The following is a 6,000-nucleotide window of genomic DNA, read 5'->3' on the forward strand; positions in this document are numbered from 1 at the left end:
AGAAAACAAAAGTATTGCCACCACATCAAAATAATTCAACTAGTTTTAGAGATGAATTCGAAATCCTGCACTTCTTGTTCTTTTGGGATTAAAGCATTTTTCATTTAAGAGAGGTGATGGATTCATAGGACACTCATAGCTTTAAGACATGAACCTTAAATTTTATTAATCATGAAATAAGAACAAGACTCAAAAATAATTATAAGAGAAGACTAATAATAATATAAAAAAATTAAAAACAGAAATTTAAATGACTCTAAAATTGATTCCTAATGATAGAGGTTATCACAGAGTTAGGACTCAAACCTTAATTTTGAGAAGTGGATGTGACGATTGGATTTTTGACGGTTTAGAATTTCACAAGTGAAATCTCGTTGAAGTATAGTCTCTAAACCAACAATAATCCTCTCATACAAAAATTTGTTTGTCACAAGTACAAACCCCTAAAATCTATAAACCGAAGTATTTAAACCTCGGGTCGTTCTCCCTAGGATTTACAATAAAGTGTCTTGTTATTGGTTGTGAGTTGTTTTGGGGTTTTTTGAGATTTTAGACATGAAATATAAATGGCAAAGAAAATGAACTAACAACTAATAAAACTCTTGGCAAGATATGAGAACTAGAAATCCTATCCTAGTTATCCTTCTCAATTATGATGAGAATTGTATATTGCTCCCACTTAGTTAACCTCTAACCATGGAGGAAAGTCAAGTGGATGAATCAATTTGATTCCTCAAGTCCTAATCAACTCCTAAAGGAAAGACTAGCTTTAGAGGCATTCAAATCAATTAGCAACTTCTAATTATCAATCAACAAAGGAATTAGATAACTCAAGAGTCACTAATTACTCTACCTAGGCCAAGAGGAACAAAACCTACACTAAAATCCAACCAAGCATTTCATCAAACACTTGGAAAGCACAAAAGAAAAGCAAAGCCAATTGACAACAAGAATAGAATCTAACAACATTTATTGAAAGGAATTAACAACAACAATCAAAAGAAACACATTTATTATGAATTACCTTTTATTGAATTGGAAGAAAGTAGAAGGAACAATACTAGATCTATAACAAAATATAAGAACAACATAAAGGAAATTGCAATAAAAGAATGGAAGAAGAATGAATGTAACAACAAGGAATTGAGAAGATAGAAGTAGAAGAAGATGAATCTAAATCTAAATCTAAGAACTAAACCTAATCCTAATCCTAATTCTAGAGAGAAGTGAGAGCTTCTCTCTCTAGAAACTAACTCTAGCTACTAAACTAAACTAATGGTAACTAACATATGTTTCCCTCTTCACTCCTTGGGTTAAATAGCATCAGAAATGAGTTGGATTGGGCCCACAAGGCTTCTAAAATCGCTGGCCACGTGTTGCATTAAGTGGGTCATGTGCCACCATCAGCGCGTCCGCGTACCGTGCGCGTGCGCGCCCCTATGCGCGATGCAACTATGGCAAATCTTATATCGTTTCGAAGCCCCGGATGTTAGCTTTCTAACCCAACTGGAACCGCATCATTTGGACCTCTGTAGCTCAAGTTATGGTCGTTTAAGTGCGAAGAGGTCGGCTTGACAGCTTTCCGGTTCTTTCATTTCTTCATGAGTTCTCCAACTTTTCATGCTTCTTTCTTCATTCCCTTGATCCAATCTTTGCCTCCTAAACCTTAAATCACTTAACAAATATATCAAGGCATCTAATAGAATCAAGGAGAATTAGATTTAGCTATTTTAAGACCTAAAAAGCATGTTTTCACTCTTAAGCACAATTAAAGGAGAAGTTATAAAACCATGCTATTTCAATGGATAAATGTGGGTAAAAGGTTATAAAATCCCCTAAAATCAATACAAGATAAACCGTCAAAACGGGGTTTGTCAACCTCCCCACACTTAAACCAAGCATGTCCTCATGTTTAAGCCAAGAGAGAAATAAGGGATATGACACTTATTCAAAGCAAAGAAACTATATGCATGCCACTAAATGCAAAATGATTCTACCTACTTGGTTAAAAATAAATCAATCTCCAAGACATACATGCACAAGTAGGGCTTAAGATCATATAACGATTCATGAGTCCTACCAATTTAAATATCAAAATGAAGTTCAAGTAGACTTGCAAGAAGAACGCTCATAAAAGCCGGGAATCAAAGAATTGAGCATCGAACCCTCACCGGAAGTGTTTGCACTCTAGTCACTCAAGTGTGTAGGGTCAATTCTCTCAATTCTCCCCTAATCATGCTTTCTAAGATTTGTTTTTCTTCTAACAACCAACATATATTTCATGCATGCATACAAGTATCATGAGGTCTTTTCTTTAGGTTGTAATGGGGTTAGGGTCAAGGTAGGATCATATATGGCTAGTGGACTTAGGATTTGAATCTTTGATTAACTTAAACTTTTTCACCTAACCTATATAATGACCTATACAATTAAGTACTAATCTAACTACCCATTCCTCACTTTTTCACATACTCATGCATTTTCTTTTCATTTCACAACACTTATGCATTGATTCTTATTGAGCTTCACTTTGGGGCATTTTGTCCCCTTTATTACTTTTCTTTTCTTTTTTTTTCTTTTTTTTCTTTTTTTTTCTATATTTTTTTTCTTTTCTTTTCTTTTTTTTTCTTTTTTTCACTTTTATTTCTCTTTTTTTTTTCTTTTTTTCTTTCAAACTATACACAAGAACATCAATGCATAAGGTCTATACATTTAATCAATACCTGAGTATGTACTAATTCCCCAATATAAAAATACAAAACACAAACACCCTTTTATCCCAACCAATGTCCCAAAGTTCCCACACTTGAGTGATACTCACACACACTAGCCTAAGCCAATCAAAGATCCAAATTAAGGACATTTATTGTTTTTTTTCGCTTTAAGGCTTGTAATGTGCTAAATTAAAGAACAAGTGGGTTAAGCGTAGGCTCGAATTTGGCTAACAAAGGAAGATAAAAGGTAAGGCCATTTGGGTAAGTGAGCTAACGAAATGATGGCCTCAATCATATAAATGCATGAATACACAAAATAATGGACATAAAGAATCAAACAAATCAAAGATTACAATCATAGAAAGAGAATAATGCACACAAGAGGGGAAAATAAGTGGTTATAAGATGTAACCACACCCTTAGGCTCGAATCTCGCAAGCTTGTGTTCTTAGCTCAAAAACCATGTTCCAAAATACATTCTTTCAAGCAAGTTCAACAAAAATTTTTCAAATTGGTAGGTTGCCCTAAAATGGTTTCTTGGAAAAGAAATCATCACTCTAACCAAGTAGTCCTAATAAAAAGAAGTGGTAAAAATATGTACAAATTCTAACTAACATGCAACCTATTATGCAATGCAATAGCTAGCTAACATTGAAAACTAAGAATTGGTGTTAAAAAGGAAATTGTTACCCATGGAGATCGGTCGAACGACCTCCCCACACTTGAAGATTGCACCGTCCTCGGTGCATGCAAAGAAGAGCACGGTGGACGGGTTGCGACAATTGATGAGCTCCTCAAATGGTAATGCGGATGACTTGTTTGTTGCCCCATTTAAAAGCTTTTCCTTTCCCCCTTCTTGGTGGCCAACCTAAAAGGAAAGAAAAAGAAAGAAAGTTAAGCCTATAACAAAGATATCAAAGCAAATAGAATATAGGCGGGGGCTAATTCCAAATAAGAGTATGATTCCCTACTACATGGTAGCTACAACATGTAGAGGAGGAAACAATAAGAGAAAATGGCATATCAATGATACTTGATGCAAGAGTAAGGTCAAAGCATGAAGAGTGTATGGCACATCAAGTTCACATAAGAAGAAGTGGGTCATGAAAGACAATATGAGGTCATATCAATGCACAAAGACATAAGAGTCATACAAGATGAAGCATTGATTTAAAAGTTTCATCACCCAACAATATCAAACAAGTCAAAAGGCACCAAAATAATGCACGAATTTCTCAACAATTGAGTGTAAAAATCCAACACCATTATTGAAATGACACTTAGAAAAAAAACTGAAAACAAGCTATAGAAACAAAATGAAAATGGAAAGAGTAGAAGTATGCGAATGCAGTGAACAAAAGAAAATGGGAGATGAGAAAAAAAACTCTTTTTTTTTTAACCGACGCGTGCGCGTCATGCGTGCTTACGCGTCGATGTGCATATTGGTTGAAGGACGCGTACGCGCTAGGTGCGCGCACGCGTGCATCGAGTTAGGCCGGAGGCATAATGTCGGCCCAAGTCTGGCACAACTCTCGGGTAAAAGTACCGAGAGTGCAGATTGTGCAATCGACGCGCGCGCGCACAGTGTGCGTACGTGTGCATTGCCAATTTAAGATCATGTGCGCGTACGCGCCAGGTGCGCACACGCGTGCATAGACTTGTGCCCTAGGCCCAATGTTCGCACAGTGTAGGCCTAACTCTCGGGTTTTTTGGCTGGAGGTGAAATTTTGCATCCACGCGTACGCGTACAGTGCGCGTCCGCGTGGGTGGTCGAAAATGCTCAGGTGCGCATACGCATTAGGTGCGCGCACGCGTGGATGGTGTTCTGTTTTTCAAAAAATATTTTTCTAAGTTCTTGCACCAATCCAAGCCTTTCAATCCCCCAAACAGCTACCAAAACACCCTAAAACCTTATTTATCATATTATACTTCTAACTAAACTTAACAAACCAATAAAAACATGAAATTAAACTAATTATACCAATATTTACAAAGAAAGAAAATGAAAAGATGTTACCATGGTGGGGTGTCTCCCACCTAGCACTTTTGTTTATTGTCCTTAAGTTGGACTTATGGGGAGCTCCTCTCAAGGGGGCTTGTGCTTGTACTCATCTTGGAACTTCCACCAATGCTTGAATCTCCAATAAGATTCATTCTTCAATTTCAATATCTTCAAGCTTTGATGGAGTTCTCCACAAACCATGAGCTCCCAAATTTGATTTTCATTGTGCGATCCGGGATCCCACACTTTGTTTTGACACCCGTCCTTAAATTGATCGTCATTATTCCATCCGGGTGGTATGGCCTTAGAATTCTCAAAGAAGCTTCCAAACAGCTTCCTAGACCCATGCCATTTGGTTTCACACCAACCATTGCTCTTGAATTTTGAGCTTACAACTGTCATGAGCTTAGAATGATGTTTCCAACCACTACACAACTCTTTCCTACTCTTAACTCCACAAAGAGCTCTAAGTTGACCATCATTTTCAATTAAACCATATTCAAGTGAGAAAGTAAAGCTTAGGGATAAGAATTTTACCCACTTGAATGTTGTGTTGGATAGTGACTTGGGAAGGGAGACCTCCCCACACTTAGACAATGCAAGGTCTACTTCCTTGTGCTCTTCTTTAGTTGTTTCCACATCTTCACAAGCTTCTTCAATTTCAACATTTTCCCCTTTTTCACTTGGCTTGGTGTTGTCTTCAAGAACTTCATCTTGCCCAATGGAAGGTGATTCAATTTTGGATAGGAATTCATTGATGAATGAATCCATCTCTTGATCAACCTCTTCATATTCTTCAATTTCAATATACACCATGCCAACTTTTTCCTCTTGGTAGCTCTCTTTTGATTCACTCTCTTCTTCATTGTTCACCAAGGGTATGGGAGGTTGTGCACACTCTTCTATAATTTCAACTCCATGTCCAATGGGAGAGGATTCCATTGTAGAGAGAAATTCATCCATGATTGAATCCATCTCTTGATAAACCTCTTCCAAGTCTCCAACGATGATATGCCTTGGAGGTTGCGCACCCTCCTCAACATCAATATCAAGCTTCTTGGAAGAGTTCTTTATGATGCTACATTCCCATGGACTTTCAACATCTCCTAAATCTTCAACCACCTCTTCCTTTTCTTCAATGATCATAGGCTCCTCCAATTGTTCCAATACAAAATTTGACTCCTCCTTCTTCACCGGATTTTCCAATTTCTCCTTCATGCTTTGCTTTTCTTTTGACTTTGCACATGGGGTCACGGAAGTACCTTGAGTGTTCAAGCATTGGTA

The sequence above is a fragment of the Arachis stenosperma genome, chromosome 3 (assembly GCF_014773155.1).
Source record: "Arachis stenosperma cultivar V10309 chromosome 3, arast.V10309.gnm1.PFL2, whole genome shotgun sequence".
NCBI classification, from domain to species: Eukaryota; Viridiplantae; Streptophyta; class Magnoliopsida; order Fabales; family Fabaceae; genus Arachis; species Arachis stenosperma.